The following is a 26,366-nucleotide window of genomic DNA, read 5'->3' on the forward strand; positions in this document are numbered from 1 at the left end:
GCAGCGCCGACTTGCGCTCCCCTTTCCCTCAGGCGGCCGCTCCGCCCCTCACAGCGGCGCTTTGCCCAGAGCGCGCTTCTCTTTCTTCCGCTTGCTGCCCAGACTTCCTTCGCTGCTCCTCCTGCTAACCCTTGCCTTGCACGGCCTTCCGCATGCGGTGGATGTCTCTCCCTTCTCCACCACCAAGTGCTGCAAGAGCAGGAGGGTGCCGTCAGGCCTGAGAGGGACGACGGTCCCCGGCGAGAGCCTGACACGGCACCACCCGAACCCCGGCCGCCCTCCCACACCACTATTCCTCTATACCCCCCCCCAAAAAAAAACCTCACAGATCGGCTTTTCTTACCCAATCGGTGCTCCGGTGCTGCCACACGTGGAGTCGCGGCCGGCGCTGGAGCTGGGCTCGGAGTCGGGCACTCTGGGCAAATGGAGCTGGGCATGCAAAACGGCGGCCACCGAGGCTGCGCCCCTGCTTACAGGGGGCTCGAGCCGCTGCCGGGACTGCAAAGTGCCCGGGACTGCAGGGCACGGGCCAGGCCCCGACTTACAGGGCAGCCCCGGTCCCAAAGGCCCACGAGGCCCCTCCTCTCCGCTACAGGGGCACCCTGACCCGCACCCCGCTAACAGGGCCGCCGCCCCACACAAGGCGCCAGCCAAGCACTATCGAGAGTGCTGGGCGCTGTCTGCCCTGAAGGCAGGTGAATCGGCAGCAGCGGCCCTTTCCCAAGAGGTTCTGGGGGCTGGGGAAGCAGAACTTCCCGAGGGGGGTTCCTCATCGCTTGGGAGAAGCTGCCGCGTCACTGCGGAGCAGCTGGTTGCAAGGGGCTGGCGGCTGAGGCCCACCCGTGCTGCCTGTCCCCCTAAATCTCCCCCTGCCCTGCCGTACCCCTGTCCCCTCTCCCTCTATGCTTTAAGCCCCCAGGCCGCCGGGCACCACCAGGTGAGAAAATGGGGTCTGAGGCGGCTCAGGCCGGGGCAGGGGGCAGGAGGGAGGAAGGAGGGCCGGGGGCCAGAGCACGCTGAGGGAAGGTCCCTCAGGCGGCCGGCTTCCCCGTCGTCCAGGCAGAGGAGCTGGCGCCCGACCGCGCCGTCCTTCCAGGCACCAGCTCCCGGAGAAGGAAGAAGGAAGAGGCATCCGTGGCCTGCGGAAGAAACTACGAGGCGAGGGCAAGCGAGAGGAGGAGCGGCACGCTGAAACCGGGGAAAGAGAAAGGGGCTGCGGGCAAAGTGCCCTCCCTGTCCCAGGGCTGCTGTGGGACAAGAGCGTCCTGGGCAACTCTGGGAGGGTCTCGAGGACTCTGGGGCAGGTACTTGGCTCAGGGCCGTTCCCTGCGTTTCTAGAGGCTACCGCGGTTCTCGGTGAAGGGGACACAACTGCCGAGCCTTTGCCCTCGAAGGCCGGGGGCCGCAGACGCCCGCTCGCTACCCGCTCCTCCTGCCGAGGGCGGGGGACGGGCACAACCCCGCTTACAGGGCCGTCGGGTCAGAGGGCTCCACGGCTCGTGGCACTCGCCCCGAGTACGGGGCCGGCACGCTGGCAGGTCGCCAGCAGGACAGGCAGCCACCCAGGCCCAGAGAGCGGGCGGGTCACGCGGCTTGGCTCTGTCCTTGGAAAGGAGGGGCCAGCCGGGACTCGCCCTCCGCTCGCGGGCTCAGCGGGGACCGACCCCCTGTTGCTGCACAGAGCCCCTCTTTCCCTCCCGGGAAGTTTAAGCTAAGTACGCTGCAGCGATTTCAACAGGGGCCTAAACAAGAAGCTCCTTCACTCGCTCACTCGCACCGACGCGGACACAGGCAGGCACACGGACACGGACAGGGGGAAAGAAAACTTCCCAGGAGAGAGAGCGAGCTCTGTGCAGCCAATGTCTGGGGAGCCGTCCCCTCCCGCGAGCAAGAGAGCAGAGCCTCGGACCTGTCCCCCCGGACGCACGGAGCCCAGAGGGACTCAACGTGCCACGGGCCTTCGCGGGGGACCGAGGGACAAGTGCCGCGACGCGCCCCGACTCCAGGGGGTCACGCTGGCCAGGCCGCCAGCAGGCAGAAGGCCGCCAGGGCCGGGGAAACAGCCCTCCCCTGCCTACAGGGCGGGCTTGGGGGCCAGAGAGCCCCATTTGCCCCTCGGTGCGGGGACGGTGCCGCTCTCTCCTTACAGGGTCGCCCCTCTCTCCGGGCAGCCAAACCGTCGGGGCAAGGGGGCAAAAGGCCAGAGACCCGAGCCCTGCTTACAGGGAGGTCACCTGGCGCAGCGCCGGCCAGGACACCAAAGGTGCCGGCAACGGTGCCGTGGGGAGGCCCCTTTGCCCTGAGCTCCCGCCTCTCCCCCCAGCCCTCTCTTCAGCCCGCCGCTCCTCCTCTCCCTCGCTCTGGCCTCGCAGCTCCTTCACGATGCCTTGTCTTGCTTCTCGAGGAGCTGGTGCTCGGAAGGAAGGCGCAGCCAGGCGCCAGCTCCCCCACCCGGAGGACAGAGCAGAGGCCCCGGCCCCGCTGCCAGGCCCCCCCCGCACCCAAGTTACAGGCCGGCCGGCCTGGCTGCGGCTCCCCACCACGGCGCGCTTCAGGAGCTCCGCTTCCCGCCCCGGCCGCAGAGACGGCGCTGCTCACCCCCCTTAGAGGGTTGCCACCTGCCCGGCAGCCTGACCACGGGGTGACGTGGCAAAAGGCCAGCAAAAACCCAAAGACCCGAGCCCTGCTTACAGGGGGGTCACCCGGCACAAAGCCGGTCAGGGCACCAAACGTCCTGGCGACACGCTGGTGCGACCACAGCCCCGGTGACGGGGAGGTCCCTTTGCCCAGAGCGCCCTTCTCCTTCCTCCTCTTGCTGCCCAGACTTCCTCCGCGCCTTGTCCCACTCCCTCTTGGCCTGCAGCGGTACAGGACGGAGACCTCCACGCCGCTCCGCCGCCTGCTGCAAGGGCAGGAGGATGCCGTCAGGTCCGAGAGCGATGCTGGTCCCCGGCGAGAGCTGGCCACAGCACCACCCGAACCCCGGCCGCCCTCCCACCACCACCACCACCATCCCCCCTCCTTGCGAAAAAAACTCACAGATTGGCTTTCCTCACCCAGTCCATGCTCCAGCACTTCCTGCAGGGATGTCTACGACGGGCGCTTTTCTCCTCCGGGCTCCTGGCCACGTTCAGCGAGGCTTGGACCCTCCACCGCCCCTGAGGCGATGGCCGTCCCTCCTCAGGCAGCTCCAGTCCCCTCTCACCGGTCCTGAGGAAGCTCCGCTCCCCCACCCCCCGCCGTTGACGACACTCCCCCCCCCAGGTGATGACACCACCCCACTTCCCCCCACCAGGCGACGACACTGCTCCCCCCCCACACACAGACACAGAGGCGACGACACTGCTCCCCCCCCTCCCCCGCCGAGGCGACGACACTGCTCCCCCCCCTCCCCCGCGCCGAGGCGACGACACTGCTCCACCCCCCCCCCCCGCCGAGGCGACGACACTGCTCCACCCCCCCCCCCCCGCCGAGGCGACGACACTGCTCCACCCCCCCTCCCCCGCCGAGGCGACGATACTGCTCCCCCCCCTCCCCCGCCGAGGCGACGACACTGCTCACCCCCCTCCCCCGCCGAGGCGACGACACTGCTCCCCCCCCCCGCCGAGGCGACGACACCGACCCCCTCTCCAAGGCGGCTCCCGTCCCGTCCCCCCCCCCCTGTTCCCAAGTCGATCCGGTACTTCCCCAGGCAGGTTCGACTCCTGCTCGCCCCTTCCCCGGGCAGGTCCCCCTCAGGCGACCGCTCCGCCCCTCACAGCGGCGCTTTGTTCAGAGCGCCCTTCTCTTTCCTCTTGCTGCCCAGACTTCCTCCGCTGCTCCTCCCGCTCGCTCTTGCCTCGCAGGTCCTTCCACACGCAGTGGACATCTCTCCCTTCTCCGCCACCAGCTGCTGCAAGGGCAGTAGTGTGCCGTCAGGTCTGAGAAGGACGCCTGTCCCCGGCGAGAAGTGCCCACAGCACCACCCGAACCCCGGCCGCCCTCCAACCCCCCCTTCCCCCCCGAAAAAAACCTCACAGATCGGCTTTTCTCACCAGAGACGGTGCTCCAGCACTTCCTGCAGGGACGACCGCGCCGGGCACTCGTCTGCTCCAGGCACCTTGCCGCGCCTGGCGGGTCCAGGACTCTCCTGAGCCCCTCAGACAATGGCGCTCGCCCCCCCACAGGCGACTCGGGTCCACCCCCGCCCGCCCCGAGCCGAGCCGAGCCGATGAGGTCCCCGCCGAGGCGGCGCCGATCGCCGAGCAGCCTTTTCCGGGGGCGCCGCTCCCGCTCCTCTCAGGCGGCCGCGCGGCGCCTCACTGCTGCGCGCGCCGTTCCCGCCCTTCGCCTCAGGCGAAAGCTCCGCCCCTCACGTCGGCGCGCGCCGTTCCCGCCCGCCGAAAGCGCCGGGGGCGTGCCGAAAGCGCCGGGGGCGTGCCGAAAGCGCCGGGGGCGTGCCGAAAGCGCCGGGGGCGTGCCGAAAGCGCCGGGGGCGTGCCGAAAGCGCCGGGGGCGTGCCGAAAGCGCCGGGGGCGTGCCGAAAGCGCCGGGGGCGTGCCGAAAGCGCCGGGGGCGTGCCGAAAGCGCCGGGGGCGTGCCGAAAGCGCCGGGGGCGTGCCGAAAGCCGAGATACAGGAGCAGGGGCGGCCTGAGCTCGGGCACAGCGTAGAGGCGGGATTACCAGGAGGGAGGGAAATGGGCAGGCAGGCACATGGAGCGGCAGACAGGCTCGCAGGGGATAACAATGCCTGGGAACTGGCCAGAGAAAGCTGTGGGCAAAAAGAGACCCCAAAGCCGATCTGAAACAAGAACTGAACAAGGAAAATAACAGCACTAGGTTACAGGAGAGAAAGGGAGGATGAAACAAAGGAAGGAGAGAGAGCAGGACCAAGCATCTGGAAGAAAGAAAAAGGGAGAGCTAGAAGAAGACACAAGAGGGAGTGGGAGCAGGAACGAACGAGAGCAGAAGTACAGGGAAGAAAAAAACAACAAAAATCATAGCAGCATGGGATAGAGAGGGGGCCAGGGGACAGCCCAAAACGTCCAAGAGGGGCAACAGGGCCCGAGGGTCCGCGACTCACCGCAGCTGTCGCTCTCAGCGCTGCCAGGAAAAATTTGCCGATTCAGACCCTTCTTTCTCCTTCTCTCCTCCCTTCCTTTTCTGGAGGTGCAGTCGCTCAGCTGCCCTCCACCTCAAAGAACACGCGGGTGTCTCTCGGCTCTTACAAAACGCAGCTTCCTGCACGTGTGGCCTCGCTCGCACGCTGCGCGGCCGTACCGCGCTCTGGGTGACGCGCACGGACCCTGATCGCACGCTGGCGGTCCGGCCCGCTGCGGACTGTACAGAGGGCTCCTGCCTCGCCCAGAGAGGCAGGCTCTCTCTTCCTGCAGTGGAAGGCAGCTGCTGCCCACATGCCCTTGATTTTCTTCTTTCCCTTTCTCAGGCCTCTCCAGCTTCAGCTGTGACAGCTCCTGTCCACAGCCAGAAAACGTCCCAGGGGCCTGTCCCTTCTCACCTCTCTGCTGCGAGGAGCACAAGGGCAGGCAGAGAACCCCACACAGTTCTGAAGTGGGTCCAGTCGACAGCATCCCCAGGGAAGGAACAGGCAAGCGCGGCCCCGGTGAGGCCTCTGGGAGAAGGTGAAGCGACTGCCGTTATTACCATAGATCGCCCCTGGCCGGAGCCCCCCTTCCAGAGGGGCTCCTGCGGAGGCGCCAAGGGCCGGCTTGCCGCCATCCCCGCGGGGCTCGGGGGTGACCCGGGGCTACGGGACGGGCTTCAGGGTGAGGTGCGAGACCTGGGGCCAGGACACGGTGCGGGCGAGGCCAGTGCCAGCTCAAGGGGAGCTCTGGCAAGCTGGGGAGGCACCCGGCACCAACCCCCGGGGGACACCCATCTTCTTCCCCTCTGCCTTTGTCCCAGCTCTCGGGTAACTCCCTGGGGCTCCCCCGGCCCGGATCACCTCCAGGAGAGCCGAGGCCTGACACAGCAGGCGGTGTGAAGCTTCCTGCCCCACCGCTGCCGTGTGGCCAGCGGGCAGGAGGGGCCCCCCACACCTGCCAAAGGGGCGGGCCGGCCTCACCGGCGGCCTCGGCCCTCGCCCACCCCCAGGACGCTGCGACAGCAGGAAGGCGGCTCTGGCGGTGCCGCACACCTGTGCAGGGCCGGCGCTGCAGTCCTGCCCTTCGCGCACCGAGCGCCCGCCGGCAGCGTGACGTGGGGCGGCGGCAGCATTTCCTTACCAGGAGGGGGCACCGAGCGTGGCCGCACCCCCCCACGGGCATCGGAGCATCGCACTGACGTTGCTGGCGGGTGGCAGCATGGGGCACGGGGCCACCTCTGTGTCGCCCACCGACAGTACCGTGTGGCATTTGACAGGCAGCGGCGGTGAGCGCGGGCGAGCGCCACCCCCCGCGCGAGCGGCGGCCGAGCGGCACGTCACTGCGCACACGCTCTCGAGGAACGGGCACGACGCTTGGTGGGGAGCAGCTGGAAGCCCCCGGGAATCCACGTGAAAGCGGCAACAAAACTATCCCTCGTGCTGCGCCACAGGGGCCGCGGCGGTAGCGAGGACTGCGCCGCGCTACGGGCGCCCACGAGCGGTGCAGCTGCCTGCCAGCCGAGTCTGCAGAACCTACAGCTCCTGGCACACGCTGGCCAACGCGGCACGGCCGCCTGCACGCCAAGCGCTGTAAGACCCCGCATCCCAGCGTGACCCAGGGAACCAACGCGGCTGGCCAGAAACCCCACACGCCAGGACCACAGCTCCCGCTGGGTTGCGAGAGGCAGTTTTCTCTGCTTTCTGACCCTGCAGCAACACCGTTGCTCACCCCTCCGAACCCCCACCAGTGCACCCAGAAGCCTCACCACCGGCTCGGGGCAGCCCCTGCCACCACCTCCAACACTGCCACCCTGCAGGCACCGCCATCCTCCCCAGGAGCTGCCAGCTGATGGCACGGCTCCACTCACCTTCTCCCTCGGTGCAGCCGGGGCCCAGCAATGCTCAGCGACTGCTCTGCTCCTCCCTTGCTTGACACCGACCCCTCCGACGGCTGCCTTGCTCTTAACAGCAGCACCCGCCCCTCCACCCGGAGCAAGCCCTTTACAGGGAGGGGCCGCTGCCATCAGCCTCACTGCCCACACCTGGGGCCCCTCCAGCCCCAGCCCACAGCTGGAGGCCATCACCCACCCCCACAGAGCATCATCACCCCTCCCAGCCCCTCACCTGGGGCAAAGGAAGCACAAAAGGCAGCCGGCAGCCAGCAAGTGTTTATTCAGTCACACACAGAACAAGTCCCAGAAGGGAGTGAGTCTGCTCCGGGGCTCAGGGCCCCTAATGCTGCCCCTGCCCCTGGCGCACCTTGGCGCTTGTTCCCGGAGCCACGCTCCTCAGTCCAGCCGGGAACAGTCAGTCGGTTCCTGGAGCAACAAGCTGCAGGGCAGAGCTGGAAACTGCCAAACATGAGGAGAAAGATGCAGGACACAAGAAGACAGAAGAAAGGTGGCAGCTAGCTGACTAGTACAGGGGTAGAGAGAAAACAAGAGATGAGCGATGGGGCGGTGAGAGGATGGGGACAGGGAACCCAGCGTGGATATGCAGAAAAAAAAGCAGCAGGGAGAGAAGAAAACAGGCAGCAGAAAGAAGGAGGAGGAGCAGGACAGAAACCAACAAAGAAGGACGAGGAGCAGCATAGAGATGCAGAAAAAAAAAAGCTGGGATGGGTGGCACAACAGACATGGAGGGGAAAAAAAAAAAGGGGGGGAGCAGGGAGCTAGACCAAGCAAGATGGAAGAAAGACCAAAAAGCTCCAGAGAACAGGGCACAGAGGGAGGAAAAAGTAACAGCGATGAGGAGTCAGGACAGCAAACCATGGGAAGGAACACAAAACAAATCACATCGCTACATGTGACAGGGCAGAGAAGGAAGAATTAGGAAACAGGGACAGAGACACAGAAAAAAAGAGACCTGGAGCCAAAAACTAATCCTGATGCATACAGAAAGAAGGGGGGTGGGGGTGGGGGGGTGTATTCTAAAACAGGGGAAACAGAGACACAGAGATGGAGAAAAGACAAAAGCAACAGACTACAAGGCATCGAGAGAGGAATTACTGAATAGTAACAGAGCGCCAGCCAGAAACAGGCCACAAAGCAGCAAAGATCACAGGGGGTACGGGGCACAGAGGAAGGAATTCGCAAACCCGGCACAAGGAGCCAGACAGAGAGAGAGCGAGGCAAAAATTAAATGGTGAAAAGAGACAGACTGCAGGGCAGAGGGAGGAATTGATAAACAGGGACAGGGCACCCGACAGAGCATGATGGAGAACAGGGAAAAAAAAAATAGCAGCAAGCTACAGGGAAGAGGGAGGAATTAAAGAACAGTGACTGGAAGACAGACAGCGACACATGGAGAGAGAGAAGACAAAAGAGCGATGGGCAACAAGATGGATAGGGAGGAAACGAAAAACAGCAGAAGGGAGTCAGCCAGAGAGAAAGACACCGAGGAAAAAGGCCAGACAGTCTATGAGGGACGGAGGTAGGAATGAAAAACGGGGGACAGGGAGCAGGAAAGAGAGAGATGGAGATCGCAGGGAATAGCAGCGGGTGCAGGAAGAAGAAAGGGGCATCAATAGGAACAGGGAGCTGGACAGAGAGGGATGGAGAAAGGCAACAAGAGCGGCAGGGTACAGGGCAGAGAAAGGGAAGACCTACAAGATGGGGACAGGGAGATGCTCCAAGCAAGACGGAAGATACAGGTGAGCAAAAAAGGTTGAGCAGCACCAGAAAGAGAGGAGTCTAGGAGAAAGACAGGGAGGGACCAGGCCACACAAGAGGGATGAGAGGGGCCCAAGAGCTCGGGACTTACTGCAGTTCTCCGCGCTGCCAGGAGAATTTGACAGGTCAGACTCCTCCTTCTGTTTGCCTTCTCCCTTCCTCTTCTACAGCTCCAGGTGCCTGGCTGTCCTCCACTTATGAGAAGATGTAGGTGTCTCACAGCTCTTACGAGATGAGGCCTGCTAGACACAGAACCTCATTCAATCACACACTACGTGCAGGAGTAGGACAGAGCAAAGAGAGAGAAACCGAGAAGTGAGGAGCAGAACGGAAGGATCGAGAGAGAAATGGACTGAGGAGTGATGCAAAAGGTACAGAACAAGCAGTCAGAAGTGCAGACAGAAAAAGAAAAGGGAGCAGCAAGACAAGAGAGAAAAAGTGAGAGAGGAAGGGGGAGCAAGGCAGAAGAAAAGAAAGAAAAGATATAGAGAAGAAGAAAAAAAAAATCACAGCATGGGAAAGAGAAGGGCGGGAAGGGACTGGGACATACAAGGGGGGCGACAGGGCCCCGAGGGCCCGGGACTCACCGCGGCTCTCGCTCCCGGCACTGCCGGGAGAACTGGACAGGTCAGATGCTTCTTTCTCCTTCCTTCCTCCTGCCCCTCCTCTTCTTCTGAAACTCCACTCGCCCGGCTGACCTCCCCCTAAAAGAATACGCGGGTGTCTCTCGGCTCTTACAAGACGTGGCTTCCGACACACGCAGCCTCGCTCGCTCGCTCGCTCCGCGGCCGTTCCGCGCCTGGGTCCGGCCCGCTGCGGACTGTGCAGAGGGCTCCTCGCTCACCCGGAGAGGCAGGCGCTTTCCTCCTGCAGGGCGAGGCGGCTGCTGCCCACATGCCCTTGACGTTCTCCTTCCTTCCCTTTCTCCGGCCCCTCCAGCTCCAGCCGCGGCGGCTCCCGCCCCGCTGCCCACGGCCGGGAAGGCTCGGCTCCGCCCGTCCCTTCTGGCCCCCGAGCCGTGAGGAGCGCCAGGCCGGGCAGAGACACCCCACGCCAGCCCGAGCTGGGCGCAGCCGGCGGCATCCCCGGGGCAGGAACGGACACGCGCGGCCCCAGCGCGGCCTCGGGAGGGGGCACGGAGGCGGCAGGGACCCTTATTGCCGCGGACCGGCCCGGCCGCAGCCCCAACACTCACCTCCGCCGCGCACGCGCACTCCCGGGAGACGCCGCGGCCGCGCATGCGCACCCCCGGGCCGGGGGGCACACCGCGTCTCGGGGAGCCGCGGGCAGCCCGCGGGAAACCGCCACAAAACCGCCCCTCGGGCCGCGCCGCGGGGCCGCGCCGGTACCGAGGGCTGTGCCGTGCCGCGCGCGCCCGCCAGCGCCGCAGCTGCGGGGAACCGAGAGCGCAGAAACTGCAGCTCCCGGCGTGCCCCGGGGAGCCAACATGGCCGACCGGAAGCCCCCTGCACGTGACTACGGCTCCCGCCGCGCCGCCCGCGCACCCGGAAGCCCGGCCGAGCGCAGCCCCGCGCGGCTCCGGGCAGCGCCGCCGCCGCCCGGCCCCGACGCGGAGCGGCCTCCGCCCCCGGTCCCGCCGCACCTTTCCCCGCAGCCGCCCGGCCCCGCTCCTGCCTCGGCTCGCACCGGCTCCTCCTCCAGCACCGGCCCCGGACAGGGAGGGGTCGCTGCCTGCAGCCTCCCTGCCCGCCCCTGCGGCTCCTCCGGCCCGGCCCACGCTCCCCCCCCCCCCCCCCCCGGTAACTATAGCGACCAGCACCGTTAATAAACGCCGGAGATGCCCGTCGCTCCTCCGAGCTCGCGCTCTATGGGCCGCCGGTCCTCCGGTCGCGGGGCCGCCGCCGCGCACGCGCACTCCGGGGGCCGCCCGGCGCAGCCGCACGCCGCAGGTCGCCTCTCCCCGCCGGGGGAACCTTCCCCGGCCAGCGGGAGCAGCCGCTGGGCGAGACCGCTCCGGTGCGCGGGCCGACGGGACCAACGCTGCCAAATCTTATAACCCCCCGGAGAGGGAGGAGCTCCGGCACGGCCGCAGCGCAGGGCAGCGCAGTCTCGCCTTGTGACCCAGAACTCAGCGGGGTGACCGAAGTGTCGGTCAGAGCAGCCTCAGGGCTCTTTGGACGGGTGGAAGGGGGAGGAAAGCCTGTGACAACGCGACACGGGAGCGCAGAGTTGTTTTAAGGACGAAACAGCGTAACTTCGGTCCCTGGGAGACCAGTACAGTAACTATTAAAAGCACACGTATTGTTAGATATTTTTCCTAAACTCACATTTATCCAATTTAGTTTTTCAAATCCTGGTGATAGCAGAAATAGTTTTTTTTAAAAAAAAAAACCCAGATAAATCCAGGAACATTTCTGCCCGCATTCAGCCGCTCTTCTGGAGCGTACGCTAGGAGCTGGAGAACCCGAGCAAGCTGTCTGATTGTATTTACGGCAGCTCTGGCCCCGACAGCTCCCCCGTCCGTCCCCTTGCCAGGAACTAGCGCCGCGGCGGCTACAGCTCAGCCCAAAGCCAAACCGACACCGACCTCGGCTCTGGAAAGCGCCACCTCATATCCCCCTGTTATGCTGATTAGGGATATCAATTCAACTCAGACACCGGAGTGAAAGGAGCAGGCGTATTTTATTAGAAATAGCTAAATAATAACAGAAGAATACGGAAAACACACAGTAAGAAAAGACGGAATAGTGCACTCACACAGACAGGAAAATACAGGGTAATGCATCAAATCCTGACTGCCTGAGAGAGAGGGAACAGCGATTAAAAAAGATCCCTCAGCACCTGCACCCGTTGCCATCACCCAGACCCGCAGGCAGCCCCGGTTACAGCGAGGGTTTGCAGAGCCTTTCCCGGCAAGTGGGAAACCCTACGCGGTGCGTCCACCCGTAGGTGAGGCCTCCAAAGTCGCTGTGAGCGGGTCCACCCTTCTATACCCCAAAATCGGCAAGCCAGAAGAGCTGGCACCTTGGTTTGGAGCGGAAATATCTGGTTTCAATCTCACATTAGATTCCCCCGGAGCCTGGCCAGGGCTCAGGGGAGAAGCTAAGGGAGCTCCTCTGCTTACCCAGGCAGACTAGGTGCAAGGGCTCACGTCAGGCCACAGGGCCAGACTACGGTCTCCACGACCCGGTTATTTTATCCCCACACAAAGAAAGATAAATGTACATTCAAGAGAGCCACGTCTTCCACACCTCTTTCACTAACGATGACATACTGAGTGAGCAGCTTCGGCTCAGGGCCTGTTGTTCAGGCTTCGATACTTCCACTTTTTACAGCGGAATAGGTGGTTGGTTATCACTTAGTAAAATACCTGTTAGCACAATGGTTAACAGTTACAAAATACACAGGACTCGTCTACAAGTCAACTCTGGCTTGGCCCTATTGTCCAAGCCTTAGCGCTTCACCCCGAGAGTCCCCTTGCAAGCAGCCAGGACCAACACACGCCGCAAACATTCCAGCGGCTGCCAAAGGTTAAAATCCCACGCGCTGCCATGTGGCAGGCAGCGGTTAAAGCCGAGTTGGGCAGAAAAGGAGCTAAATGGGGAACACGCAGTTGGAGAAAGCATCTGATTGAGTACTTGCTCACGAGGCAAAGAAAACATCCCCAAAGGGGCAGGGACGCTGGAGGCGACCACAGCCCAGGTGACAGGGAGATCCCCTGCCCAGGAGGGCTTTCTCTCGCCTCTTTGCCGGACCGCTGCCGCTACTCCTCCCGCTCGCTCTTGCCTCGCAGGTCCTTCTGCACGCGGTGGATGTCTCTCCCTTCTTCTCCACGACCAACTGCTGCAAGAGCAGGAGAATGCCATCAGGTCTGAGAGCGACGACGGTCCTGGGTGAGAGCTGGCCACAGCACCACCTGAACACTGGCCGCCCTCACACAGCCCAATACCCCCGCCCCCCCGAAGAAACCTCACAGATCGGCTTTTCTTACCCAATCGGTGCTCCGGTGCTGCCGCACGTGGAGTCGCGGCCGGCGCTGGAGCTGGGCTCGGAGTCGGGCACTCTGGGCAAACGGAGCTGGGCATGCAAAGCGGCGGCCACCGAGGCTGCGCCCCTGCTTACAGGGGGCTCGAGCCGCTGCCGGGACTGCAAAGTGGCCGGGACTGCAAAGTGCCCGGGACTGCAGGGCACGGGCCAGGCCCCGACTTACAGGGCAGCCCCGGTCCCAAAGGCCCACGAGGCCCCTCCTCTCCGCTACAGGGGCACCCTGACCCGCACCCCGCTAACAGGGCCGCCGCCCCACGCAAGGCGCCAGCCAAGCACTATCGAGAGTGCTGGGCGCTGTCTGCCCTGAAGGCAGGTGAATCGGCAGCAGCGGCCCTTTCCCAAGAGGTTCTGGGGGCTGGGGAAGCAGAACTTCCCGAGGGGGGTTCCTCATCGCTTGGGAGAAGCTGCCGCGTCACTGCGGAGCAGCTGGTTGCAAGGGGCTGGCGGCTGAGGCCCACCCGTGCTGCCTGTCCCCCTAAATCTCCCCCTGCCCTGCCGTACCCCTGTCCCCTCTCCCTCTATGCTTTAAGCCCCCAGGCCGCCGGGCACCACCAGGTGAGAAAATGGGGTCTGAGGCGGCTCAGGCCGGGGCAGGGGGCAGGAGGGAGGAGGGAGGGCCGGGGGCCAGAGCACGCTGAGGGAAGGTCCCTCAGGCGGCCGGCTTCCCCGTCGTCCAGGCAGAGGAGCTGGCGCCCGACCGCGCCGTCCTTCCAGGCACCAGCTCCCGGAGAAGGAAGAAGGAAGAGGCATCCGTGGCCTGCGGAAGAAACTACGAGGCGAGGGCAAGCGAGAGGAGGAGCGGCACGCTGAAACCGGGGAAAGAGAAAGGGGCTGCGGGCAAAGGGCCCTCCCTGTCACCACGGCTGCTGTGGGACAAGAGCATCCTGGGCGCTTTTGGGAGGGTCTCGAGGACTCTGGGGCAGGTACTTGGCTCAGGGCCGTTCCCTGCGTTTCTAAGGCTACCGCGGTTCTCGGTGAAGGGGACACAACTGCCGAGCCTTTGCCCTCGAAGGCCGGGGGCCGCAGACGCCCGCTCGCTACCCGCTCCTCCTGCCGAGGGCGGGGGACGGGCACAACCCCGCTTACAGGGCCGTCGGGTCAGAGGGCTCCACGGCTCGTGGCACTCGCCCCGAGTACGGGGCCGGCACGCTGGCAGGTCGCCAGCAGGACAGGCAGCCACCCAGGCCCAGAGAGCGGGCGGGTCACGCGTCGGCCGTGCTACGACCGCGCGGCTTGGCTCCGTCCTTGGAAAGGAGGGGCCAGCCGGGACTCGCCCTCCGCTCGCGGGCTCAGCGGGGACCGACCCCCTGTTGCTGCACAGAGCCCCTCTTTCCCTCCCGGGAAGTTTAAGCTAAGTACGCTGCAGCGATTTCAACAGGGGCCTAAACAAGAAGCTCCTTCACTCGCTCACTCGCACCGACGCGGACACAGGCAGGCACACGGACACGGACAGGGGGAAAGAAAACTTCCCAGGAGAGAGAGCGAGCTCTGTGCAGCCAATGTCTGGGGAGCCGTCCCCTCCCGCGAGCAAGAGAGCAGAGCCTCGGACCTGTCCCCCCGGACGCACGGAGCCCAGAGGGACTCAACGTGCCACGGGCCTTCGCGGGGGACCGAGGGACAAGTGCCGCGACGCGCCCCGACTCCAGGGGGTCACGCTGGCCAGGCCGCCAGCAGGCAGAAGGCCGCCAGGGCCGGGGAAACAGCCCTCCCCTGCCTACAGGGCGGGCTTGGGGGCCAGAGAGCCCCATTTGCCCCTCGGTGCGGGGACGGTGCCGCTCTCTCCTTACAGGGTCGCCCCTCTCTCCGGGCAGCCAAACCGTCGGGGCAAGGGGGCAAAAGGCCAGAGACCCGAGCCCTGCTTACAGGGAGGTCACCCGGCGCAGCGCCGGCCAGGACACCAAAGGTGCCGGCAACGGTGCCGTGGGGAGGCCCCTTTGCCCTGAGCTCCCGCCTCTCCCCCCAGCCCTCTCTTCAGCCCGCCGCTCCTCCTCTCCCTCGCTCTGGCCTCGCAGCTCCTTCACGATGCCTTGTCTTGCTTCTCGAGGAGCTGGTGCTCGGAAGGAAGGTGCAGCCAGGCGCCAGCTCCCCCACCCGGAGGACAGAGCAGAGGCCCCGGCCCCGCTGCCAGGCCCCCCCCCGCGCCCAAGTTACAGGCCGGCCGGCCTGGCTGCGGCTCCCCACCACGGCGCGCTTCAGGAGCTCCGCTTCCCGCCCCGGCCGCAGAGACGGCGCCGCTCACCCCCCTTAGAGGGTTGCCACCTGCCCGGCAGCCTGACCACGGGGTGACGTGGCAAAAGGCCGGCAAAAACCCAAAGACCCGAGCCCTGCTTACAGGGGGGTCACCCGGCACAAAGCCGGTCAGGGCACCGAAGGTCCTGGCGACACGCTGGTGCGACCACAGCCCCGGTGACGGGGAGGTCCCTTTGCCCAGAGCGCCCTTCTCCTGCCTCCTCTTGCTGCCCAGACTTCCTCCGCTCTTGACCTGCAGCGGTACAGGACGGAGACCTCCACGCCGCTCCGCCGCCTGCTGCAAGGGCAGGAGGATGCCGTCAGGTCCGAGAGCGATGCTGGTCCCCGGCGAGAGCTGGCCACAGCACCACCCGAACCCCGGCCGCCCTCCCACCACCCACCCCGCGAAAAAACCTCGCAGATCGGCTTTCCTCACCCAGTCGGTGCTCCAGTGCTTCGTGCAGGGACCGTGACCGGCTCTCATCTGCAATGGGCTCCTGGCAGCGTCCGGCGGCTCCTGGCAGCGTCCGTCAGGGCCTGGACCCTCCTCAGCCCCTGAGGTGATGGCGGTCCCTCCTCATGCAGCTCCAGTCCCCCCCCATGCGCCCTGACGCAGGTCTGCTGCCCCTCCTAGGCGACGGCACTGGCCCCCCACCCTGCAGCAGCTTTGATCCCCTGCCAAGGTGGCTCCAATCCCTCGGCCCCGAGTCGATCCATTTCTTGCTGAGGCAGCGCCGACTTGCGCTCCCCTTTCCCTCAGGCGGCCGCTCCGCCCCTCACAGCGGCGCTTTGCCCAGAGCGCGCTTCTCTTTCTTCCGCTTGCTGCCCAGACTTCCTTCGCTGCTCCTCCTGCTAACCCTTGCCTTGCACGGCCTTCCGCATGCGGTGGATGTCTCTCCCTTCTCCACCACCAAGTGCTGCAAGAGCAGGAGGGTGCCGTCAGGCCTGAGAGGGACGACGGTCCCCGGCGAGAGCCTGACACGGCACCACCCGAACCCCGGCCGCCCTCCCACACCACTATTCCTCTATACCCCCCCCCAAAAAAAAACCTCACAGATCGGCTTTTCTTACCCAATCGGTGCTCCGGTGCTGCCACACGTGGAGTCGCGGCCGGCGCTGGAGCTGGGCTCGGAGTCGGGCACTCTGGGCAAATGGAGCTGGGCATGCAAAACGGCGGCCACCGAGGCTGCGCCCCTGCTTACAGGGGGCTCGAGCCGCTGCCGGGACTGCAAAGTGCCCGGGACTGCAGGGCACGGGCCAGGCCCCGACTTACAGGGCAGCCCCGGTCCCAAAGGCCCACGAGGCCCCTCCTCTCCGCTACAGGGGCACCCTGACCCGCACCCCGCTAACAGGGCCGCCGCCCCACACAAGGCGCCAGCCAAGCACTATCGAGAGTGCTGGGCGCTGTCTGCCCTGAAGGCAGGTGAATCGGCAGCAGCGGCCCTTTCCCAAGAGGTTCTGGGGGCTGGGGAAGCAGAACTTCCCGAGGGGGGTTCCTCATCGCTTGGGAGAAGCTGCCGCGTCACTGCGGAGCAGCTGGTTGCAAGGGGCTGGCGGCTGAGGCCCACCCGTGCTGCCTGTCCCCCTAAATCTCCCCCTGCCCTGCCGTACCCCTGTCCCCTCTCCCTCTATGCTTTAAGCCCCCAGGCCGCCGGGCACCACCAGGTGAGAAAATGGGGTCTGAGGCGGCTCAGGCCGGGGCAGGGGGCAGGAGGGAGGAAGGAGGGCCGGGGGCCAGAGCACGCTGAGGGAAGGTCCCTCAGGCGGCCGGCTTCCCCGTCGTCCAGGCAGAGGAGCTGGCGCCCAACCGCGCCGTCCTTCCAGGCACCAGCTCCCGGAGAAGGAAGAAGGAAGAGGCATCCGTGGCCTGCGGAAGAAACTACGAGGCGAGGGCAAGCGAGAGGAGGAGCGGCACGCTGAAACCGGGGAAAGAGAAAGGGGCTGCGGGCAAAGTGCCCTCCCTGTCCCAGGGCTGCTGTGGGACAAGAGCGTCCTGGGCAACTCTGGGAGGGTCTCGAGGACTCTGGGGCAGGTACTTGGCTCAGGGCCGTTCCCTGCGTTTCTAGAGGCTACCGCGGTTCTCGGTGAAGGGGACACAACTGCCGAGCCTTTGCCCTCGAAGGCCGGGGGCCGCAGACGCCCGCTCGCTACCCGCTCCTCCTGCCGAGGGCGGGGGACGGGCACAACCCCGCTTACAGGGCCGTCGGGTCAGAGGGCTCCACGGCTCGTGGCACTCGCCCCGAGTACGGGGCCGGCACGCTGGCAGGTCGCCAGCAGGACAGGCAGCCACCCAGGCCCAGAGAGCGGGAGGGTCACGCGGCTTGGCTCTGTCCTTGGAAAGGAGGGGCCAGCCGGGACTCGCCCTCCGCTCGCGGGCTCAGCGGGGACCGACCCCCTGTTGCTGCACAGAGCCCCTCTTTCCCTCCCGGGAAGTTTAAGCTAAGTACGCTGCAGCGATTTCAACAGGGGCCTAAACAAGAAGCTCCTTCACTCGCTCACTCGCACCGACGCGGACACAGGCAGGCACACGGACACGGACAGGGGGAAAGAAAACTTCCCAGGAGAGAGAGCGAGCTCTGTGCAGCCAATGTCTGGGGAGCCGTCCCCTCCCGCGAGCAAGAGAGCAGAGCCTCGGACCTGTCCCCCCGGACGCACGGAGCCCAGAGGGACTCAACGTGCCACGGGCCTTCGCGGGGGACCGAGGGACAAGTGCCGCGACGCGCCCCGACTCCAGGGGGTCACGCTGGCCAGGCCGCCAGCAGGCAGAAGGCCGCCAGGGCCGGGGAAACAGCCCTCCCCTGCCTACAGGGCGGGCTTGGGGGCCAGAGAGCCCCATTTGCCCCTCGGTGCGGGGACGGTGCCGCTCTCTCCTTACAGGGTCGCCCCTCTCTCCGGGCAGCCAAACCGTCGGGGCAAGGGGGCAAAAGGCCAGAGACCCGAGCCCTGCTTACAGGGAGGTCACCTGGCGCAGCGCCAGCCAGGACACCAAAGGTGCCGGCAACGGTGCCGTGGGGAGGCCCCTTTGCCCTGAGCTCCCGCCTCTCCCCCCAGCCCTCTCTTCAGCCCGCCGCTCCTCCTCTCCCTCGCTCTGGCCTCGCAGCTCCTTCACGATGCCTTGTCTTGCTTCTCGAGGAGCTGGTGCTCGGAAGGAAGGTGCAGCCAGGCGCCAGCTCCCCCACCCGGAGGACAGAGCAGAGGCCCCGGCCCCGCTGCCAGGCCCCCCCCGCACCCAAGTTACAGGCCGGCCGGCCTGGCTGCGGCTCCCCACCACGGCGCGCTTCAGGAGCTCCGCTTCCCGCCCCGGCCGCAGAGACGGCGCTGCTCACCCCCCTTAGAGGGTTGCCACCTGCCCGGCAGCCTGACCACGGGGTGACGTGGCAAAAGGCCAGCAAAAACCCAAAGACCCGAGCCCTGCTTACAGGGGGGTCACCCGGCACAAAGCCGGTCAGGGCACCAAACGTCCTGGCGACACGCTGGTGCGACCACAGCCCCGGTGACGGGGAGGTCCCTTTGCCCAGAGCGCCCTTCTCCTTCCTCCTCTTGCTGCCCAGACTTCCTCCGCGCCTTGTCCCACTCCCTCTTGGCCTGCAGCGGTACAGGACGGAGACCTCCACGCCGCTCCGCCGCCTGCTGCAAGGGCAGGAGGATGCCGTCAGGTCCGAGAGCGATGCTGGTCCCCGGCGAGAGCTGGCCACAGCACCACCCGAACCCCGGCCGCCCTCCCACCACCACCACCACCATCCCCCCTCCTTGCGAAAAAAACTCACAGATTGGCTTTCCTCACCCAGTCCATGCTCCAGCACTTCCTGCAGGGATGTCTACGACGGGCGCTTTTCTCCTCCGGGCTCCTGGCCACGTTCAGCGAGGCTTGGACCCTCCACCGCCCCTGAGGCGATGGCCGTCCCTCCTCAGGCAGCTCCAGTCCCCTCTCACCGGTCCTGAGGAAGCTCCGCTCCCCCACCCCCCGCCGTTGACGACACTCCCCCCCCCAGGTGATGACACCACCCCACTTCCCCCCACCAGGCGACGACACTGCTCCCCCCCCACACACAGACACAGAGGCGACGACACTGCTCCCCCCCCTCCCCCGCCGAGGCGACGACACTGCTCCCCCCCCTCCCCCGCGCCGAGGCGACGACACTGCTCCACCCCCCCCCCCCGCCGAGGCGACGACACTGCTCCACCCCCCCCCCCCCGCCGAGGCGACGACACTGCTCCACCCCCCCTCCCCCGCCGAGGCGACGACACTGCTCCCCCCCCTCCCCCGCCGAGGCGACGACACTGCTCACCCCCCTCCCCCGCCGAGGCGACGACACTGCTCCCCCCCCCCGCCGAGGCGACGACACCTACCCCCTCTCCAAGGCGGCTCCCGTCCCGTCCCCCCCCCCCCCGTTCCCAAGTCGATCCGGTACTTCCCCAGGCAGGTTCGACTCCTGCTCGCCCCTTCCCCGGGCAGGTCCCCCTCAGGCGACCGCTCCGCCCCTCACAGCGGCGCTTTGTTCAGAGCGCCCTTCTCTTTCCTCTTGCTGCCCAGACTTCCTCCGCTGCTCCTCCCGCTCGCTCTTGCCTCGCAGGTCCTTCCACACGCAGTGGACATCTCTCCCTTCTCCGCCACCAGCTGCTGCAAGGGCAGTAGTGTGCCGTCAGGTCTGAGAAGGACGCCTGTCCCCGGCGAGAAGTGCCCACAGCACCACCCGAACCCCGGCCGCCCTCCAACCCCCCCTTCCCCCCCGAAAAAAACCTCACAGATCGGCTTTTCTCACCAGAGACGGTGCTCCAGCACTTCCTGCAGGGACGACCGCGCCGGGCACTCGTCTGCTCCAGGCACCTTGCCGCGCCTGGCGGGTCCAGGACTCTCCTGAGCCCCTCAGACAATGGCGCTCGCCCCCCCACAGGCGACTCGGGTCCACCCCCGCCCGCCCCGAGCCGAGCCGAGCCGATGAGGTCCCCGCCGAGGCGGCGCCGATCGCCGAGCAGCCTTTTCCGGGGGCGCCGCTCCCGCTCCTCTCAGGCGGCCGCGCGGCGCCTCACTGCTGCGCGCGCCGTTCCCGCCCTTCGCCTCAGGCGAAAGCTCCGCCCCTCACGTCGGCGCGCGCCGTTCCCGCCCGCCGAAAGCGCCGGGGGCGTGCCGAAAGCGCCGGGGGCGTGCCGAAAGCGCCGGGGGCGTGCCGAAAGCGCCGGGGGCGTGCCGAAAGCGCCGGGGGCGTGCCGAAAGCGCCGGGGGCGTGCCGAAAGCGCCGGGGGCGTGCCGAAAGCGCCGGGGGCGTGCCGAAAGCGCCGGGGGCGTGCCGAAAGCGCCGGGGGCGTGCCGAAAGCGCCGGGGGCGTGCCGAAAGCGCCGGGGGCGTGCCGAAAGCGCCGGGGGCGTGCCGAAAGCGCCGGGGGCGTGCCGAAAGCGCCGGGGGCGTGCCGAAAGCGCCGGGGGCGTGCCGAAAGCGCCGGGGGCGTGCCGAAAGCGCCGGGGGCGTGCCGAAAGCGCCGGGGGCGTGCCGAAAGCGCCGGGGGCGTGCCGAAAGCGCCGGGGGCGTGCCGAAAGCGCCGGGGGCGTGCCGAAAGCGCCGGGGGCGTGCCGAAAGCGCCGGGGGCGTGCCGAAAGCGCCGGGGGCGTGCCGAAAGCGCCGGGGGCGTGCCGAAAGCGCCGGGGGCGTGCCGAAAGCGCCGGGGGCGTGCCGAAAGCGCCGGGGGCGTGCCGAAAGCGCCGGGGGCGTGCCGAAAGCGCCGGGGGCGTGCCGAAAGCGCCGGGGGCGTGCCGAAAGCCGAGATACAGGAGCAGGGGCGGCCTGAGCTCGGGCACAGCGTAGAGGCGGGATTACCAGGAGGGAGGGAAATGGGCAGGCAGGCACATGGAGCGGCAGACAGGCTCGCAGGGGATAACAATGCCTGGGAACTGGCCAGAGAAAGCTGTGGGCAAAAAGAGACCCCAAAGCCGATCTGAAACAAGAACTGAACAAGGAAAATAACAGCACTAGGTTACAGGAGAGAAAGGGAGGATGAAACAAAGGAAGGAGAGAGAGCAGGACCAAGCATCTGGAAGAAAGAAAAAGGGAGAGCTAGAAGAAGACACAAGAGGGAGTGGGAGCAGGAACGAACGAGAGCAGAAGTACAGGGAAGAAAAAAACAACAAAAATCATAGCAGCATGGGATAGAGAGGGGGCCAGGGGACAGCCCAAAACGTCCAAGAGGGGCAACAGGGCCCGAGGGTCCGCGACTCACCGCAGCTGTCGCTCTCAGCGCTGCCAGGAAAAATTTGCCGATTCAGACCCTTCTTTCTCCTTCTCTCCTCCCTTCCTTTTCTGGAGGTGCAGTCGCTCAGCTGCCCTCCACCTCAAAGAACACGCGGGTGTCTCTCGGCTCTTACAAAACGCAGCTTCCTGCACGTGTGGCCTCGCTCGCACGCTGCGCGGCCGTACCGCGCTCTGGGTGACGCGCACGGACCCTGATCGCACGCTGGCGGTCCGGCCCGCTGCGGACTGTACAGAGGGCTCCTGCCTCGCCCAGAGAGGCAGGCTCTCTCTTCCTGCAGTGGAAGGCAGCTGCTGCCCACATGCCCTTGATTTTCTTCTTTCCCTTTCTCAGGCCTCTCCAGCTTCAGCTGTGACAGCTCCTGTCCACAGCCAGAAAACGTCCCAGGGGCCTGTCCCTTCTCACCTCTCTGCTGCGAGGAGCACAAGGGCAGGCAGAGAACCCCACACAGTTCTGAAGTGGGTCCAGTCGACAGCATCCCCAGGGAAGGAACAGGCAAGCGCGGCCCCGGTGAGGCCTCTGGGAGAAGGTGAAGCGACTGCCGTTATTACCATAGATCGCCCCTGGCCGGAGCCCCCCTTCCAGAGGGGCTCCTGCGGAGGCGCCAAGGGCCGGCTTGCCGCCATCCCCGCGGGGCTCGGGGGTGACCCGGGGCTACGGGACGGGCTTCAGGGTGAGGTGCGAGACCTGGGGCCAGGACACGGTGCGGGCGAGGCCAGTGCCAGCTCAAGGGGAGCTCTGGCAAGCTGGGGAGGCACCCGGCACCAACCCCCGGGGGACACCCATCTTCTTCCCCTCTGCCTTTGTCCCAGCTCTCGGGTAACTCCCTGGGGCTCCCCCGGCCCGGATCACCTCCAGGAGAGCCGAGGCCTGACACAGCAGGCGGTGTGAAGCTTCCTGCCCCACCGCTGCCGTGTGGCCAGCGGGCAGGAGGGGCCCCCCACACCTGCCAAAGGGGCGGGCCGGCCTCACCGGCGGCCTCGGCCCTCGCCCACCCCCAGGACGCTGCGACAGCAGGAAGGCGGCTCTGGCGGTGCCGCACACCTGTGCAGGGCCGGCGCTGCAGTCCTGCCCTTCGCGCACCGAGTGCCCGCCGGCAGCGTGACGTGGGGCGGCGGCAGCATTTCCTTACCAGGAGGGGGCACCGAGCGTGGCCGCACCCCCCCACGGGCATCGGAGCATCGCACTGACGTTGCTGGCGGGTGGCAGCATGGGGCACGGGGCCACCTCTGTGTCGCCCACCGACAGTACCGTGTGGCATTTGACAGGCAGCGGCGGTGAGCGCGGGCGAGCGCCACCCCCCGCGCGAGCGGCGGCCGAGCGGCACGTCACTGCGCACACGCTCTCGAGGAACGGGCACGACGCTTGGTGGGGAGCAGCTGGAAGCCCCCGGGAATCCACGTGAAAGCGGCAACAAAACTATCCCTCGTGCTGCGCCACAGGGGCCGCGGCGGTAGCGAGGACTGCGCCGCGCTACGGGCGCCCACGAGCGGTGCAGCTGCCTGCCAGCCGAGTCTGCAGAACCTACAGCTCCTGGCACACGCTGGCCAACGCGGCACGGCCGCCTGCACGCCAAGCGCTGTAAGACCCCGCATCCCAGCGTGACCCAGGGAACCAACGCGGCTGGCCAGAAACCCCACACGCCAGGACCACAGCTCCCGCTGGGTTGCGAGAGGCAGTTTTCTCTGCTTTCTGACCCTGCAGCAACACCGTTGCTCACCCCTCCGAACCCCCACCAGTGCACCCAGAAGCCTCACCACCGGCTCGGGGCAGCCCCTGCCACCACCTCCAACACTGCCACCCTGCAGGCACCGCCATCCTCCCCAGGAGCTGCCAGCTGATGGCACGGCTCCACTCACCTTCTCCCTCGGTGCAGCCGGGGCCCAGCAATGCTCAGCGACTGCTCTGCTCCTCCCTTGCTTGACACCGACCCCTCCGACGGCTGCCTTGCTCTTAACAGCAGCACCCGCCCCTCCACCCGGAGCAAGCCCTTTACAGGGAGGGGCCGCTGCCATCAGCCTCACTGCCCACACCTGGGGCCCCTCCAGCCCCAGCCCACAGCTGGAGGCCATCACCCACCCCCACAGAGCATCATCACCCCTCCCAGCCCCTCACCTGGGGCAAAGGAAGCACAAAAGGCAGCCGGCAGCCAGCAAGTGTTTATTCAGTCACACACAGAACAAGTCCCAGAAGGGAGTGAGTCTGCTCCGGGGCTCAGGGCCCCTAATGCTGCCCCTGCCCCTGGCGCACCTTGGCGCTTGTTCCCGGAGCCACGCTCCTCAGTCCAGCCGGGAACAGTCAGTCGGTTCCTGGAGCAACAAGCTGCAGGGCAGAGCTGGAAACTGCCAAACATGAGGAGAAAGATGCAGGACACAAGAAGACAGAAGAAAGGTGGCAGCTAGCTGACTAGTACAGGGGTAGAGAGAAAACAAGAGATGAGCGATGGGGCGGTGAGAGGATGGGGACAGGGAACCCAGCGTGGATATGCAGAAAAAAAAGCAGCAGGGAGAGAAGAAAACAGGCAGCAGAAAGAAGGAGGAGGAGCAGGACAGAAACCAACAAAGAAGGACGAGGAGCAGCATAGAGATGCAGAAAAAAAAAAGCTGGGATGGGTGGCACAACAGACATGGAGGGGAAAAAAAAAAAGGGGGGGAGCAGGGAGCTAGACCAAGCAAGATGGAAGAAAGACCAAAAAGCTCCAGAGAACAGGGCACAGAGGGAGGAAAAAGTAACAGCGATGAGGAGTCAGGACAGCAAACCATGGGAAGGAACACAAAACAAATCACATCGCTACATGTGACAGGGCAGAGAAGGAAGAATTAGGAAACAGGGACAGAGACACAGAAAAAAAGAGACCTGGAGCCAAAAACTAATCCTGATGCATACAGAAAGAAGGGGGGTGGGGGTGGGGGGGTGTATTCTAAAACAGGGGAAACAGAGACACAGAGATGGAGAAAAGACAAAAGCAACAGACTACAAGGCATCGAGAGAGGAATTACTGAATAGTAACAGAGCGCCAGCCAGAAACAGGCCACAAAGCAGCAAAGATCACAGGGGGTACGGGGCACAGAGGAAGGAATTCGCAAACCCGGCACAAGGAGCCAGACAGAGAGAGAGCGAGGCAAAAATTAAATGGTGAAAAGAGACAGACTGCAGGGCAGAGGGAGGAATTGATAAACAGGGACAGGGCACCCGACAGAGCATGATGGAGAACAGGGAAAAAAAAAATAGCAGCAAGCTACAGGGAAGAGGGAGGAATTAAAGAACAGTGACTGGAAGACAGACAGCGACACATGGAGAGAGAGAAGACAAAAGAGCGATGGGCAACAAGATGGATAGGGAGGAAACGAAAAACAGCAGAAGGGAGTCAGCCAGAGAGAAAGACACCGAGGAAAAAGGCCAGACAGTCTATGAGGGACGGAGGTAGGAATGAAAAACGGGGGACAGGGAGCAGGAAAGAGAGAGATGGAGATCGCAGGGAATAGCAGCGGGTGCAGGAAGAAGAAAGGGGCATCAATAGGAACAGGGAGCTGGACAGAGAGGGATGGAGAAAGGCAACAAGAGCGGCAGGGTACAGGGCAGAGAAAGGGAAGACCTACAAGATGGGGACAGGGAGATGCTCCAAGCAAGACGGAAGATACAGGTGAGCAAAAAAGGTTGAGCAGCACCAGAAAGAGAGGAGTCTAGGAGAAAGACAGGGAGGGACCAGGCCACACAAGAGGGATGAGAGGGGCCCAAGAGCTCGGGACTTACTGCAGTTCTCCGCGCTGCCAGGAGAATTTGACAGGTCAGACTCCTCCTTCTGTTTGCCTTCTCCCTTCCTCTTCTACAGCTCCAGGTGCCTGGCTGTCCTCCACTTATGAGAAGATGTAGGTGTCTCACAGCTCTTACGAGATGAGGCCTGCTAGACACAGAACCTCATTCAATCACACACTACGTGCAGGAGTAGGACAGAGCAAAGAGAGAGAAACCGAGAAGTGAGGAGCAGAACGGAAGGATCGAGAGAGAAATGGACTGAGGAGTGATGCAAAAGGTACAGAACAAGCAGTCAGAAGTGCAGACAGAAAAAGAAAAGGGAGCAGCAAGACAAGAGAGAAAAAGTGAGAGAGGAAGGGGGAGCAAGGCAGAAGAAAAGAAAGAAAAGATATAGAGAAGAAGAAAAAAAAAATCACAGCATGGGAAAGAGAAGGGCGGGAAGGGACTGGGACATACAAGGGGGGCGACAGGGCCCCGAGGGCCCGGGACTCACCGCGGCTCTCGCTCCCGGCACTGCCGGGAGAACTGGACAGGTCAGATGCTTCTTTCTCCTTCCTTCCTCCTGCCCCTCCTCTTCTTCTGAAACTCCACTCGCCCGGCTGACCTCCCCCTAAAAGAATACGCGGGTGTCTCTCGGCTCTTACAAGACGTGGCTTCCGACACACGCAGCCTCGCTCGCTCGCTCGCTCCGCGGCCGTTCCGCGCCTGGGTCCGGCCCGCTGCGGACTGTGCAGAGGGCTCCTCGCTCACCCGGAGAGGCAGGCGCTTTCCTCCTGCAGGGCGAGGCGGCTGCTGCCCACATGCCCTTGACGTTCTCCTTCCTTCCCTTTCTCCGGCCCCTCCAGCTCCAGCCGCGGCGGCTCCCGCCCCGCTGCCCACGGCCGGGAAGGCTCGGCTCCGCCCGTCCCTTCTGGCCCCCGAGCCGTGAGGAGCGCCAGGCCGGGCAGAGACACCCCACGCCAGCCCGAGCTGGGCGCAGCCGGCGGCATCCCCGGGGCAGGAACGGACACGCGCGGCCCCAGCGCGGCCTCGGGAGGGGGCACGGAGGCGGCAGGGACCCTTATTGCCGCGGACCGGCCCGGCCGCAGCCCCAACACTCACCTCCGCCGCGCACGCGCACTCCCGGGAGACGCCGCGGCCGCGCATGCGCACCCCCGGGCCGGGGGGCACACCGCGTCTCGGGGAGCCGCGGGCAGCCCGCGGGAAACCGCCACAAAACCGCCCCTCGGGCCGCGCCGCGGGGCCGCGCCGGTACCGAGGGCTGTGCCGTGCCGCGCGCGCCCGCCAGCGCCGCAGCTGCGGGGAACCGAGAGCGCAGAAACTGCAGCTCCCGGCGTGCCCCGGGGAGCCAACATGGCCGACCGGAAGCCCCCTGC

At 65.6% G+C, this 26,366-nt stretch overlaps 2 long non-coding RNA genes across 2 annotated transcripts; both read right to left on the bottom strand.

The window, feature by feature from the left end:
* Positions 1–7,245: 7,245 nt before the first annotated feature.
* LOC141958400 (uncharacterized) lies at positions 7,246–9,698 on the bottom strand. Its single transcript, XR_012633264.1, has 3 exons — positions 9,343–9,698; positions 8,847–8,994; positions 7,246–7,435 (listed from the first exon to the last, which is right to left on the bottom strand). It is a non-coding gene; the product is annotated as an uncharacterized LOC141958400 (long non-coding RNA).
* A 13,688-nt stretch (positions 9,699–23,386) lies between these two features.
* On the bottom strand, positions 23,387–25,839 carry LOC141958401 (uncharacterized). The gene is made up of 3 exons (XR_012633265.1): positions 25,484–25,839; positions 24,988–25,135; positions 23,387–23,576 (listed from the first exon to the last, which is right to left on the bottom strand). It is a non-coding gene; the product is annotated as an uncharacterized LOC141958401 (long non-coding RNA).
* Positions 25,840–26,366: the final 527 nt, after the last annotated feature.

Source organism: Athene noctua, chromosome 3, assembly GCF_965140245.1.
Source record: "Athene noctua chromosome 3, bAthNoc1.hap1.1, whole genome shotgun sequence".
NCBI classification, from domain to species: Eukaryota; Metazoa; Chordata; class Aves; order Strigiformes; family Strigidae; genus Athene; species Athene noctua.